Raw genomic sequence first — 15,770 nt, forward strand, 5'->3', positions numbered from 1 at the left:
TAATGGAACATAAAAAGCCGTTAACCAGTGGATGGCCTTCTAATCTTTCCTTACATTGCCAAGAGTGCCAAGATTATAACTGTGCGCCTAAGATAGATGACTGCACGATATTGTACAGGCATAGGAATGAAGTACGCGTCTTATGGTCGAGGCACGGCATATCCATAATGGCGGAAGTGCGTGCGTGAGTCAGCCTTCGGTTAGTTTACATAAGAAAGAGATCAAATGCCTTAACAGTTGCCTCTCACGTAGACCGGAACGTGTGCCCGATTGACACGTGGTGCTGGCTTTCCAGAGCATGCGTAGATGAGTTTTGTATCTTTCTTTTCTCGCCTCAGTGCTTCCTTCAGTTGATAGTCGGCGTTCGTGTTGTCCGCTTCTCTCCTTTTGTGTACGTGTCTGTACGCCTTACCCCTTCTTTGAATTATGAATCCTTACCAACTAGTTCAACTTTCTATCGTTCTGAGTTCAGCGAAGTGCTTCCATCCTGCTGATCGGAGTGCCCTCTGCCATCCCGTGCACCTGCTTTCACAGCCAGCACCGAGCATGCACAAGCCAGGTTGCCCCACCATCTGTCAGGAGCTACTGAAACTGCACGAGCTCCAGCCAGCCCTGAGGAGGCGAGGGAAACGCGGAAGCGCTAAGGGAGCAGACGGAGTGGCGCCCCAGATGCTACGAAACCTGGCCACCAGTGAGCAGCAGCGCCCTCTTGACCACTTCAACGACACCTGGCGATCAGAGCAGGTGCTGCAGTCGTGACACCATGACACCCATCATGAAGACCAGAAAGCCGGCTGGGTAACTGTCATCCTACCGGCCGGGCTCCCTCACCTCCGCGGCTGGCAAGGCGACGGAGGCCCCTGCCCTGGGGTGACTGACTTGGGTGGCCCGTGCCCACGGCTTCCTAGCTGACCAGAAAAGGGGGTTCCGGCGTCAGCGGTGCACAGCGGACTCCATCGCAGGCGTGGTGTCCACCTTGGAGGACGCCAAGGCCAGCGCAGACATCGTGCTGCTCCTGCTGATCGATGTACAGGGAGCCTCTGACAGCTTACCCCAAGCAGTCGTCCAGAAGGCCCCGGACCTCCTTGGTATGTGTGGCAACCTGCGAAAGTTTCTCGCATCGTTCGTGAGCAGTCGCACCATCAGGGTTGGTGTGGGTCGATCAAAGAGAACCCTCCTTCCGGTCGCTGCAGGCATGCCGCAAGGGTCACTTGTGAGCCCCTTCCTGTTCAAACTGGCCCTGGCCCGGCTGCCTGCTGCCCTGCCGATCGACCCTCCCTTCCCTGTGTGGTCCCAGTCTATACAGACGACATTACCTTGGGGATGCGAGGGCCGCCACAGACCCTCCCGAGTGCACGTGAGGCCCTACAGCTAGCCCTAGGCACCGCTACTGCCTACCTGTGCGGCATCGACCTGACCATCTCGGCGAAGAAGATGAAGGCCATGCTGCTTCATCCCAGAGCAGCGGTTCAGTGCTCAGCTGCCCGGCTGCACCTGGGGAATATCCGGATTCCATGGAGCACAGCAGTCACCTACCTGGGGATGCGCATCGATCACCGGCTATCCTGGCTGCCTGTTGCCAAGGCCGGGTATACCTAGACACTCCGGCTCCGCAAGGCAGCGACCCAGCTGCTTGCTCTTGGACAGGGCTCCAAAACCAGGTTGGCCCTGCGGTTCTGCGATGCCGCTGTCACGGCAAGCCTGTTGTACACCCTCCCACTGGTGGTGCTACCTCGCCTTGGGAAGCTGAAGCTGCAGCACCGGTCAGCTTTCCGGCTCTTCCTGGGCATTTCCCGCACTTCAGAAGTGGCTGCCACATTTGCTGAGGCAGGAGCATGACCCCTGTCGCTCCTCTTCCTGCAACAAGGGCTGTGACACATGGTCAAGCCATCCTGGCCCACCTACGTACCAGGCCTGCATCGCAGATTGGATGGCTGTGCAGCCTCTATGAGGATGTCATAGGGGACACGCCAGCCATTACTGCTCAAGCCCACCACAGCGACCGCCAGTTCCCTTCCCAATGGACCTACCGGGCGTTTCTAAGTGGCGCTCTTCAGCATACGCCCTTCAGCAGACGGCTTGCTCTCTCCTCCACGAGAGACTCGAGGACCACCTGCACATCTTTGTCCACGAATCCGTGATGCCGGACACGTGCTCATCAACAGCAGTCTGCGCTGCTCCTGCTCTGCAGAAAAGCAAGTTCTGCCGCCTTCTGGCACTTGCAAGCTCCACTGCTGCGCAGGTAGCAGGTCTCCACCTGGCTGTCGACCTACTTTCGGAGACCCCGCAGGGGCGTCTGCGTCAGCAGGCGTTTGGTGTGTTGCGACACCACGTACCCGAGCACACGAGGGTTTGACCCTCCCGCGTGTAGCCGTGCGCGGCTTAGCCGTGTCCGGGGAAAGGGGGATCCTGGCGGTTGAGCCGATGCCTGGTGTTTGGACCTTTAAGGCCCCCCGGCGGAGGCAACACACCTCTTTGGCCTCTGCTTCACGTAGACGGCACCCCCGGACTGACCCACCCGGGGGAAATCGGTAGTTGCCTTTTCCTGTCTCTCTCTCCCTCCAACCTTCGTCTTTCTCTTGCTTTCCACCTTTCCTGTCTTCTCCTAGCTTCCGTTTACTTCCAATTTTTCCAGGCAGCAAGGGTTAACCTTGTGTGAATAACCAACCTAGGTTATCTCATATTTGGTTATAGTGATAACGTACAGCTGGCGTTTGCAGGACCTGTTTTTTACAGTCCTTGTAACGTCCCCTTGTAGGGCTCCACGGTGGGTGGTTGGCGTTATCGCCGAAAATTACATTATTCTATGGCTACTTCCTTCCCTTCCCTTCTTGATCGCCCTCAGAAAAGAGGGCGCACCGAAGATGTATTCAAGTTCTTTGGTCGTGAAAGACCCAACTTCCCCCGATTCCATGTGATTCACTCGGAAAAGTCAGAAACACAACTGCGTGCAATCTCCCCATTTCTAGTATCAAAGTCTTTAACTGAGGCCCTTGGACCAGGTTACAAGGCGACAAGGATGGCAAGTGGTGATCTCCTTTTAGAACTTCATAATCAGAAACAATATGAAAAATTGCCCAGTTTAGTGTCATTTGGGGATGTTCCCGTGACAGTAATTCCACACCGTACTCTGAACACCACCCGCGGCGTTGTCTCGGATGACGATCTGCTCCAGCTGACAGAGGCTGAGCTCCTAGACGGCTTCAGTGAACAGAATGTTGTCAATGTCAAGAGAATTAGGCTGAGGCGGGATGGCAAAGAAATTGCGACCAAGCACCTAATACTCACATTCGGTTCAAGTATTTTGCCCGAGTCTGTAGAGGCCGGGTACATCAAGCTCCGTGTCAGACCATATGTACCGAATCCCCTAAGATGTTTCAAATGCCAGCGTTTCGGCCACAGTTCGCAGAGCTGCCGGGGCCGCCAAACATGTGCGAAATGCAGTGCCCTTGAACATGCCACTGAAGCTTGTAAGAACTCTCTCCATTGTGTGAACTGTGACGGGGATCACGCCGCGTACTCGCGGTCGTGCCCCTCCTGGAAGAAGGAAAAAGAAATTGTAACCAAAAAAGTAAAAGAGAATATATCGTTCAAAGAGGCACGAAGGCGGGTAGCAAACCCGCCAAGGAAAAGCTTTGCCGATGTGGCGCGTCAGGGGGCAGCGCCACAACGGCCTCCGGCGGCTGTCCGACCCACAAGCAGTGAGTCGGCAGTTACGCCATCTGCCCCCATGGTGGTCGCAGCTAGCGCTGCCCCACCACCCGAGCAGAAGGGACCATCAACCCCGAAGGTAGGCGCAGCCGAGCCTGCCCCAACCTCCCCGGCCTCTTCCAGCGCTAGCAACAGCCGGTGCAGCCAAATCCCTCAGGGAGCCCCATCGACCTCCGGGCTGGTGGGCACAGGGGTCTTGCCCCCCAAGGCGGGACCTTCCCTGGTAACTTCTGGCTCACAAGAGCACGTGTCCGGCGCCTCACAAGAGGCAATGGACACTACACCTATCCCCACGGCGCGCCAAGCGCCTATGGAGCGGCGAGGCTCCCTCGAACGCTCCAGAAAGGGCAGAACTCCCGTTACAGGGCCTCGAAAGAGCCCTGTAACCTAAAGCATCACCTCCATTTCCATACACACAGCACATATTTACTTTCAATATGGATACACAAATTATTCAATGGAACGTCAGAGGTCTTCTTAGGAACCTTGATGACGTGCAAGAGCTCATTCAAAAACACAATCCAAAAGTGCTGTGTCTACAGGAAACACACTTAAAACCAAAACACACAAATTTTCTTCGACAGCACATAACTTTCCGCAAAGATCGCGATTATGCTATGGCATCATCTGGCGGTGTTGCCATTGTAATTCAAAAAAGCATAGCGTGTCAATGTTTACAGCTACGAACGGCCCTCGAAGCAGTAGCGGTTCGAGTTGTCCTACTGAACAAACTCATCACTATTTGTTCGATTTACGTACCCCCGCATTACCAACTAAACAAACATGAATTTCAGTCCTTGATAGATCAATTGCCAGAACCATATCTTGTTCTTGGCGATTTCAATGCACACAGCAGCTTGTGGGGAGACTCTCGTATTGATGCGCGAGGTCGTCTCGTTGAGCAGTTCCTTTTTTCTTCTGGAGCGTGCCTTCTCAATAAGAAAGAACCCACATATTACTCTCTTGCAAACAGAACCTTTTCGTCAATAGATCTTAGTATAGTCTCCGCGTCTATACTGCCCGAACTCGTATGGGAAGTTACGAGGAATCCTTATGGGAGCGATCACTTCCCCGTACTGCTAAGAACATCTAAAGAAAATGAATTTCCTCCACAAGCTCCTAGGTGGAAGATACATACAGCTGACTGGGAGAAATTTCGAACTCTTACTAACATCTCGCTGGCTGATATGTCTTCTTTAGAAATCGATGCAGCTGTGGCGTACTTTACAGCCTTCATCATAGATGCCGCAACTAAATGTATATCACAAGTAAATGGATTGGCAGGCAAACGGCGTGTCCCCTGGTGGAACGACGATTGTAGGATCGCTCGTAAGAAACAAAATAAAGCGTGGGGGTTGCTACGCGCCTCCCCCACTGCGGAGAATCTTATCAATTTTAAAAAAGCAAAATCCCAAGGCAGGCGAACCCGCCGACAGGCCAGAAGAGAGAGCTGGCAGAACTTTTTAACAGGTATCAACTCGTATACAGATGAGGCCAAGGTCTGGAACAGGGTTAGTAGAATAAGAGGGCGACAAACATACTCCCTCCCTTTAGTAAACACACAAGGCGAAACCCTGCAAGACCAGGCAGATTCACTCGGGGAGCACTTTGAGCGTGTGTCAAGCTCAATTAATTATTCCCAGTCCTTTCTTAAACATAAAGAAATAATAGAACGTAAGCCAATCATACGAAAATCCAGGCAGAATGAACCGTATAACCGGCCTTTCGGTATTGCCGAGTTGAGAGCTGCCTTGAACACATGTAAAAGCACTGCACCGGGACAAGACAGAGTCATGTATGACATGATCAGACACCTACATACTGACGCACAAGTTACACTTCTTACACTATACAATACTATTTGGGCTTCGGGATACCTCCCATCCACATGGAAAGAAGCGATTGTGGTTCCTGTCCTAAAGCAGGGAAAAGACCCTTCCTTGGCGGCTAGTTACCGTCCGATAGCTCTAACTAATTGTCTGTGTAAGCTTTTTGAAAAAATGATAAATCGCAGACTTATACATTTCCTTGAGCACAGCAATATACTCGATCCTTATCAGTGTGGATTCCGAGAAGGGCGGTCCACAACCGATCACCTTGTGCGCATGGAAGGAAATATCCGCGATGCCTTTATACATAAACAGTTTTTTCTATCGATATTCCTCGATATGGAGAAGGCATATGACACGGCATGGCGTTACGGGATCTTGCGAGACCTGTCGGAAATTGGCATCCGTGGAAATATGCTGAACACAATTGAAAGCTATTTGTCAAATCGTACCTTCCGAGTAAAAGTCGGCAATGAACTCTCACGTCCCTTTACGCAGGAAACTGGTGTACCCCAGGGAGGCGTGCTCAGCTGCACTCTCTTTATCGTCAAGATGAACACGCTACGTGCTTCACTACCACCTGCCATTTTTTATTCCGTATACGTAGATGATATACAAATAGGCTTCAAATCCTGCAACCTCACAGTATGCGAAAGACAGGTACAGCAGGGCTTGAACAAGGTTTCCAAGTGGGCAGACGAAAACGGATTTAAGGTCAACCCCCACAAAAGTTCTTGTGTTCTCTTCACAAGAAAGAGAGGCCTGGTCCCAGATCCTTGTGTTGAACTGGGCGGACACCAAATTCCTGTCAGCAAAGAACACAAATTCCTTGGTGTTATTCTTGACTCTAGGCTCACATTCATTCCTCACATAAAACATCTTAAAGAAAAATGTCTAAAAACAATGAACCTACTTAAAATCCTATCCCACACAACATGGGGTAGCGACAGGAAGTGCCTGTTAAATCTTTACAGGAGCCTAGTTCGGTCGCGAATAGACTATGGAGCCGCAGTATATCACTCTGCCGCACCGAGCGCACTTAAGATGTTAGACCCCGTTCACCATCTGGGAATCCGTCTGGCCACTGGCGCATTTAGAACAAGCCCTGTTGAAAGTTTGTATGTTGAGTCCGATGAGTGGTCACTCCATTTTCGGAGAACCTACATCAGCTTCAACTATTTTCTCAAAGTGCGCTCTAATAAGGAACATCCGTGTTTCACAACCGTTAACGACTTGACATGTGAAACACTTTTTCATAACAGACCCTCTATGAGACTTCCTTTCTCACTACGTGCAAGAGAACTTAGCACGGAAATGGATGTCCCAGTTCTCGACCAACGCCTAATGCCTCCAGCTAAGATAGTACCACCCTGGGAGTGGCAGCTGATAGAGTGTGACACATCCTTTGTACAGGTCACTAAACATGCGTCAGAGACACATATCAAAATGCACTTCTTGGAGCTCCAGTACAAGTACTCGTGCACAGAGTTTTATACAGACGCTTCTAAGTCGCATGCCGGGGTGTCCTACGCAGCCATTGGGCCATCCTTCTCGGAATCCGGTGTACTGCACCCTGAAACAAGCATATTTACGGCTGAGGCCCATGCACTATTGTCGGCTGTGAAACATATCAGAAAATCAAATATTCAAAAAACAATTTTATTTACAGACTCCTTAAGCGTCGTAAAAGCCTTGAAGTCACACTGTAAACACAGAAACCCCGTAATTACTGAGCTCTATTCCGTCCTCTGTAGAGCGTATATGTCTAACCAGCATGTCATTATATGCTGGGTGCCTGGACATAGGGGCATCGAGGGTAACGTTCTAGCAGACCAGATGGCCACATCAATTTCATTGCATACAGTCAGTCCTACTGCTTCGGTCCCTGTCACGGATCTGAAGCCTTTTTTAAGAAGGAAACTGCGAAACCACTGGCAACGTAAGTGGGACGCAGAAGTAAATAACAAACTGCACGTGATAAAGCCACAGTTAGGTTCTTGGCCCTCCGTAACAAAATCACGGCGAACAGATGTCCTATTCTGTCGCCTCAGAATAGGACACACATTTGGCACACACAACTTCTTACTCACTGAAAATGATCCTCCAACCTGTGGTAGATGCGGGGAGAGGCTGACCGTCCTCCACGTCCTCCTGGAGTGTCGGAAAGCCGAATCTGATAGAAAGAAACATTTTGCGTTAGCATACCGGCAGCATATTCCCCTTCATCCTGTAATGTTACTCGGCCCAGAGCCGCTCTTCGACACTAACGCAGTCCTAAGTTATCTGAAAGATGTTGTGTTGCATGTTGTTAGCCCCACATGTTCGTAGCGTCTCCTCTCTTCAGAGGATGGCGCTGTGATAGTTCTTTCGTATAGCACGTGCCTCTAGGCCCTTGTGTCTCAAGGGCTCTGGCGAGGCAACAGTGCTCCAGGCATTTTTACTATCTCATATATTTTCTATTCTGCATCATTCTTTTACGATGGATTTTAATGTTCATAGTATTCGTCATTTGTCATCGCCATAATTTTATAGCAAGTAGATTTTACGCACTCTACAGCGACTATTTTTAGGCCACTTTACAGCCAAATCACATCTTCCACAATACATCGTCAACGTCACCACTTGTCATGGCGCTCTTTGGCCAAGCCTGGCCCTTGCGCCACAAAACACCACACATCATCATCATTACTTTCGGAGAAGCTGCCACCGACACCGGCAGCCATCTTCTGTGATTGCAAGGCGGCCCTCCTCTGCTTGCAGAGGCCTGAAAGGGCTAGCCTCGGGTTCGCCCTGCCCTTATCCTGTCTGTCCGCTCTCCAGGAGGCTAGCTGTTCGGTGTCCCTGCACTGGCTTCCGGTGCATGTCGAGACCCCGGGCATCGAGGAGGCCGATGCCCTTTTGAATAACGCCTCTACTCTCCAGCTCCTCTCAGCCTTAGTGTAACGGCCGGTGATTTCACAAGCCACAGGTGGCGACCGCACTTCATCGCTTGCCATCCGGACAAGAGTGTGTCCCTGGCCGGACCTTCACAGCCACATCCACAGCACGGAGCGACTTCGCTGTTGCTGCACCTGAGGGTCAGCTGCGGCTGTACAGTGGCTCGCCGCCATCGTCTAGGTATTAGCCCCTCTCCTAGTAATTTCCCCTATGTTGTCCTTGCTGTCTTTGTTGGCTTCTCATGATATGATTAATAAAAGTCGGGCCACTCGGTTAACCCCCTTCTTTGTCGTTCTTACAACGTGCTCAGTATCTGTTGTGAGCCTGTCAGTGGCCAGCAGCACTACCATTCCTTGCCATCTTCACCCCTCTCTCTCTTGATATATATATACATATACATATATATATATATATATATATATATATATATATATATATATATATATATGTATATATGGAGGTTGTACACCTCACAAGGACCAGCTCACCGGACAGGAATGCTTGAACAAGGAGGATGCATGGTCTACAGCCACTTCACATCAAATTATGCTATCATCCTTATGCTATCTTTCAGAATGAGGCAAATAAAAGAAATATTTTTTAGTTGACGAATTGAAGCATTTATAATATTTACGTCGATGGCCTAGGTTGTACACTTCGAAAAACGAATAGCTCTATAAACTGGGCCATGCAAGTGCAAGACGGCGCACTATCGTTTCTCTTACCGCTTGCAGACCAGACTTGTTGCAGTCCCGGTAAAGCGGACATCACCGCTATTTTCCAGCCAGACCTTCTACTGAGTGGTACGGCCACGACTACGTACGGGAAAGGGCGGGTACTATATTGCAAATTTCTTAACAGTCAGTCGTGCTATCGGCGTTGTGGGTATGCTATATTATTCTATATTTAAAAATAAAGGAACGAAGCTTCGCGCTAGAATTTCGACAGTATACAATGCAAGTTTCACTCACTTTTGCTGACCTGCTGTCCGACTTGCTTGAAGCGACGTATGGAAGCAACTTGCGATCATGGTATTGTAGTCATCACACGGCGCATATTGCTATTCGATTACACTCTGGAACTGATGAGGCACAGTCCGAAGCAGGTCTTTTTCGTGTATGGAAGCCTCTCTGAAAATTACAGCATCGTTCTTTGCAGTAAAATGAAGGCCAATAGCTCAGAGAGATTTCAAAGCATCGTGTCTCCTGACCCTCGTAAATTCTGAAAACTGCCGAGACGTTTTGTTAGGATGGATTCTGCGCAGCAAGTAGCACGTGTTACTACGTGGTTTGTGAGCCTCAGCAAGGCGACTGGCTTTGACTGTCTGGCTTTAAGCGATCGGGCAGTTTCTAGACACTCTCTCTATGTCCATAATTGACCACCAACTTCGTTCTTCACGCGTTTTATACACGTCTGCTCCTACTAGTATCCATCAGCCCCTCCCCTTCTTAGCATTCTTTTCCGTTAGTCACTGTCACACTCTTCAAAATAAGCCGGTTTGTTGAATGGCACTGCGGCCGCTAACATTCGTATATTTATGTTTCTATGTGGACTTAGAGGCAAGTTTCTTACCTGCCCTCCCACCTGTTTGTTGTGGCGGTATTTTAACTTCCATGGCCCAGCACTCACGTTCTTGATATATTTTGCCGTGCACAAATTAGCACTCTTCTAAAGCGAAACTTCTTTTTTCTGGAAAGTTTTACCGTGTCGGGGTTGTTTCAGAGCGTGTATATACATGGAAGGAGCGTGGCAGAGAGGACGCTACTGCTACAGACACGTAAGCGGTTTTGTCCAAACTGCATAAACTTAACTTCTAGGTGCGGCAACACGATAACCCCCTCCTCCCCCTTCGGCCGTTCCCTTTCGTCCATGTCGCTTTTTCAGAGCCCACCTCCTGAAACATTTTGTTCCGTGGGAAAATTCGCCAAAATTTTTTTTTGCTGGGGTGGGGGTGGGGGGGGGGGTTCGAGCCTTCCCCTGGCTACGACAACAGTGTATAGGCATTCCAGGTTTAAGTGCTCCCCAATGTTGTTCTTGTGAGTGTTCAGGGTGCTTTCAACAGCAAACTCTACAAAGTGAGTATTATAAAATGTCAGCAACCAGCGGCCTCGTCAACGGCCAACGAAGCCTAAAGTGGCATGTGACATCACCGGCAACTTTAACTATGCCATTTGAAGACATACCTCAGGTAGAGTCCGCTAAAAATTTCTAGATGACTTCTGATGGGTCTCTCAACTGGCGGGTCACTTATGTCAATGCATGTAAAAGAAGCCTGATTATTGATTAGGTCGCCGGAAAAAATACACGACATTCGTTGGCATTTTGCATTGGCTAAGTAATCACCTTATAGGAGGGAAGACCCGCTGGTAAGGATATATCGCAGGCACCTTCGTGCTGTTTTCTCAGGTGCTCCGATCTACGAGCTGCATCCTCTTTTTTCTCATAGAACGAGCAGGTGTGCGCTTCTGATTAGGGCTTCCGTTAAACCTTGCAAATATGTTACATGTATCGAATCGAGGTTTCTGTCTCTGTCGCGCATGTGCCGTCACTTAACTGTACAGAGGTTATTGAGAATTTACAAGCCACCGCAAAGAAGTTCTAAAAGCACCATTTCCATGCTTTTCCCTGCCAGCGTTATTTTTGAGCCGCACGTATTTGCGACATACTTCCGATTCCCGGCAGCTCTTATCCTATCAATAAACAATTTGACGAACATTTTTCTGATAATGCACAACTACTGCAATGTATTTTTGTCGTCATTGCGATGTTGCACAGGTGCAGGACCTCATAAACTACAGGCTGCAAAGGTTTGGATAGCATATATGCGGAGCCGCTTCTTTCATTTGCATGTGTGTTTTTGGACCCGCCCACTGACCTGCTTTGCCTTGTGTAGGAACGTGCACGAGCTTCAAAATAAACCTGCCGTGGTGGTGGTGTTAACAACTTTATTGAGATTCTGCTCTGTTATGATCCGGCTGGCCCGAGTCTTAGGATGGCCCTTCACGAGGATGCGACCCTCTCGATCCAGGCGACGAGGGCTTTTTCTGGTTTTTGATCTGGCGTTCTGAGCAGCTCCTCCCACGTCTGTTTTGAGGGAGCTGGCAGGAGCGACCTGGGAGGGGGTAAGCCCTCGCACCCCCAAAGAATGTGATTTTGGGTGGCCAATGCAGTTTTGACATACTGGGTTTCATTGCCCGTTGGTAATTATGGCCAGCCAATGTGGGCTGGGGAACGACTTAGTTTGGATTCGACGCAGGATCGACGCTTGCGCTCGCGTGAGGCAAACCTGCCGTGAATTACCCCCGTGCGCGTCTAGTCTCACTTCATTTTCCTCATTATTGGGGTGACTACTACTTGTGACGGATCTCTTTACTACCTAAGAAACAGCACATTCACACTTGCGTTGTCCCGTGAGTATTCTTTGACCAGCGCTTAGCGAGCGAATCGAACTAAACCGGTGGGGCCCAATAGCTGCAACCTTCTTTATGAGTGTACCGAGCTCTCTAGGAAAAAGCAACTTAACGGCACGTACCCCAATCACCGTACATCCAATCACCCAACAGCGCTACCAAGCCGTGGTAGCGTAATTCTAATATGTAATCTTACAGTCGACCACGATTCTACAATGACCTACGCCTAGCTCATCGGCTGACTGACCAGCGAGAACGTGGGGCGTGGTGACGGCCCATCTCCCCAAGCTACTGGCGGACGATTACAAAGTGGCTACGGTGCCGTTCTATTAGCACAGTGGGTAAGGGGTTCAGCTCTTAAGTATGGCTCGAATAACCGTGCCTTCATCGCTGACGAAAGATTAAAAAAAAACGCTGTCCAAGTACCATGGGAGTACCTGTCGCTGAAGCGAAATGGTAGAATTTTATCGAGTAAGTTAATATGTGCCTATTCGTGTAATTATCGCATCAATCGGCGTCAGCGCAGGGGAAGCGAAGAACCAGTACTTTCGGGAGAAATTTCACCTAGCTGAGTCGAATATATTTTCATCGGCTATTGGCCTAGTGTTTGATTCGCTTTCGTCGAGAAATTTAATCTGTACTTATTATTTATTTATCACGTAAATAGGCGCCAGCGCGTGCGCGCGGAGTGATATATGCAGACTAACAGTACTTTCAAGACAACTTAATTTGCCTGGCTGAAACGAATATGTTCGCAGGCTGTATACTAACATTCTTTTGTTCTTTCTGGAAAATATTTCTGCGCCAATTTGTTTATTTAGGCGATTGGGGACAGAACGATTCCCTGGTTTCATTTTTTTCGAGAAAATTATTCTGTCCCGATTCGTTCATTTACCCCGCAAACTGACGTCAGAACGTGCGCGGGAAGGGATCTATGTGAGAACCAGTGCTTTTCGGAGAACTCTTTCTTCCTTAGGGGAAACGAATATTTTCCTGGGTTGTAAACTTACCGCTTTTCCATTTTTTCCTAGAAAATTATTCGGTCCCCACTCGTTTATTTATCGCATAAAATGACGGTGGAACGTGCACGGGAAGAGGTCTATGCGACAACCACTGCTCTTGGGGGAACTTTATTTTGTTGAGCTAAAACGAATATTTTCCTGGGCTGTAGACTTACCGTTTTTCCATTTTTCCGAGAAAATTATTCTGTCCCCATTCGTTTATTTATCGCTTAAAATTTATCGCTTAAAATTTATCGCTTCTCCCAAGAGCAGTGGTTCTGCTCTTGGGAAAACTTTATTTGCTTAAGGTGAAACGAATATTTTCGTCGGCTATATAGACTTACCGTTTTTCCATTTTTTTCGAGAAAATAATTATGCCCGAATCGTTTATTTATCGCGTTAAACTGCGTCTGCGCAGGCCCGGCCACTGAGATATGTGAAGAACCAGCTCTTTTGAGACAATGTATTTTTCGTCGGAAAAATGATATTTTCATGGGCTTAGCGTTTTTTCGATTTTGGGGAAAAAATTATTCTGTCCCCAATGGTTTATTTATCGCGTTAAACGGCGTCTGCACAGTCCCGGACACTGAGATATGTGGAAAACAAGCGCTTTCGAGACACTTTATTTTTCGTCGGAAAAATGATATTTTCATGGGCTATAGCGTTTTCATGGGCTTAGCGTTTTTTCGATTTTGGGGAAAATTATTCTGTCCCCATTCGTTTATTTATCGCGTTAAACGGCGCCGTCCCGGGAATTCATATATGAAGAGAACAAGCGCTTTCGAGACACTTTATTTTTCGTCGGAAAAATAATCTTTTCATGCGCTATAGACTTAACGTTTTTTCGATTTTGGGGGAAAAATTATTTTGTGCCCAATCGTGTATTCATCGCGTTAAACGGCGTCTGCGCGGTCCCGGGGATTGAGATATGAGGAGAACAAGCGCTTTCGAGACACCTTATTTTTCGTCTGAAAAATGATATTTTCATGGGCTATATATAGGATTAGCGTTTTTTCGGTTTTGGGGGAAAAATTATTCTGAGCCCAATCGTTTATTTATCGCGTTAAACGGCGTCTGCACAGTCCAGCGGACTGAGATATGAGGAGAACAAGCGCTTTCGAGACACTTTATTTTTCGTCGGAAAAATAGTATTTTCATTGGCTATAGGCTTATCGCTTTTTCAATTTTAAGGGAAAAATTATTCTGTGCCCAATCGTTTATTTATCCCGTGAAACGGCGTCTGCAAAGTCCGGGGACTGAGATGTGTGGAGAACAAGCGCTTTCGAGACACATTATTTTTCGTCGGAAAAATGATATTTTCATGGGCTTACCGTTTTTTCAATGTTAAGGGAAAAATTATTCTGTGCCCAATCGTTTATTTATCGCGTTAAACGGCGTCTGCACAGTCCGGGGACAGAGATATGAGGAGAACAAGCGCTTTCGAGGCACTTTATTTTTCATCTGAAAAATGATATTTTCATGGGCTATAGGCTTAGCTTTTTTTAAATTTTGGGGGAAAAATTATTCTGTGCCCAATCGTTTATTTATCGCGCTAAACGGCATCTGCACAGTCTGGGGACTGAGATATGAGGAGAACAAGCGCTTTCGAGACACTTTATGTTTCGTCGGAAAAATGATATTTTCATGGGCTATAGGCTTAACGTTTTTTCAGTTTTCGGGGAAAAATTATGCTGAGCCCAATAGTTTATTTATCGCGTTAAACGGCGTCTACACAGTCCCGTGGACTGAGATATGAGGAGAACAAGCGCTTTCGAGACACTTTATTTTTCGTCGGAAAAATAATATTTTCATGGGCTATAGGCTTACCGTTTTTTCAATGTTAAGGGAAAATTTATTCTGTGCCCAATCGTTTATTTATCGCGTTAAACGGCGTCTGCACAGTCCGGGGACAGAGATATGAGGAGAACAAGCGCTTTCGAGACACATTATTTTTCGTCGGAAAAACGATATTTTCATGGGTTATAGGCTTAGCGTTTTCTCGATTTTTGGGGAAAAATTATTCTGAGCCCAATCGTTTATTTATCCCGTGAAACGGCGTCTGCACAGTCCGGGCACTGAGATGTGTGGAGAGCAAGCGCTTTCGAGACACATTATTTTTCGTCGGAAAAATAATATTTTCATGGGCTATAGGCTTGCGTTTTTTCGATTTTGGGGGAAAAATTATTCTGAGCCCAATCGTTTATTTATCGCGTTAAACGGCGTCTGCACAGTCCCGTGGACTGAGATATGAGGAGAACAAGCGCTTTCGAGACACTTTATTTTTCGTCGGAAAAATAATATTTTCATGGGCTATAGGCTTACCGTTTTTTCAATGTTAAGGGAAAATTTATTCTGTGCCCAATCGTTTATTTATCGCGTTAAACGGCGTCTGCACAGTCCGGGGACAGAGATATGAGGAGAACAAGCGCTTTCGAGGCACTTTATTTTTCATCTGAAAAATGATATTTTCATGGGCTATAGGCTTAGCGTTTTTTCAATTTTGGGGGAAAAATTATTCTGAGCCCAATCGTTTATTTATCGCGTTAAACGGCGTCTGCACAGTCCAGCGGACTGAGATATGTGGAGAACAAGCGCTTTCGAGGCACTTTATTTTTCATCTGAAAAATGATATTTTCATGGGCTTTAGGCTCAGCGTTTTTTCAGTTTTCGGGGAAAAATTATGCTGAGCCCAATCGTTTATTTATCGCGTTAAACGGCGTCTACACAGTCCCGTGGACTTAGATATGAGGAGAACAAGCGCTTTCGAGACACTTTATTTTTCGTCGGAAAAATAGTATTTTCATTGGCTATAGGCTTATCGCTTTTTCAATTTTAAGGGAAAAATAATTCTGTGCCCAATCGTTTATTTATCGCGTTAAACG

This window comes from Dermacentor variabilis, chromosome 11, assembly GCF_050947875.1.
Source record: "Dermacentor variabilis isolate Ectoservices chromosome 11, ASM5094787v1, whole genome shotgun sequence".
Classification (NCBI taxonomy): Eukaryota; Metazoa; Arthropoda; class Arachnida; order Ixodida; family Ixodidae; genus Dermacentor; species Dermacentor variabilis.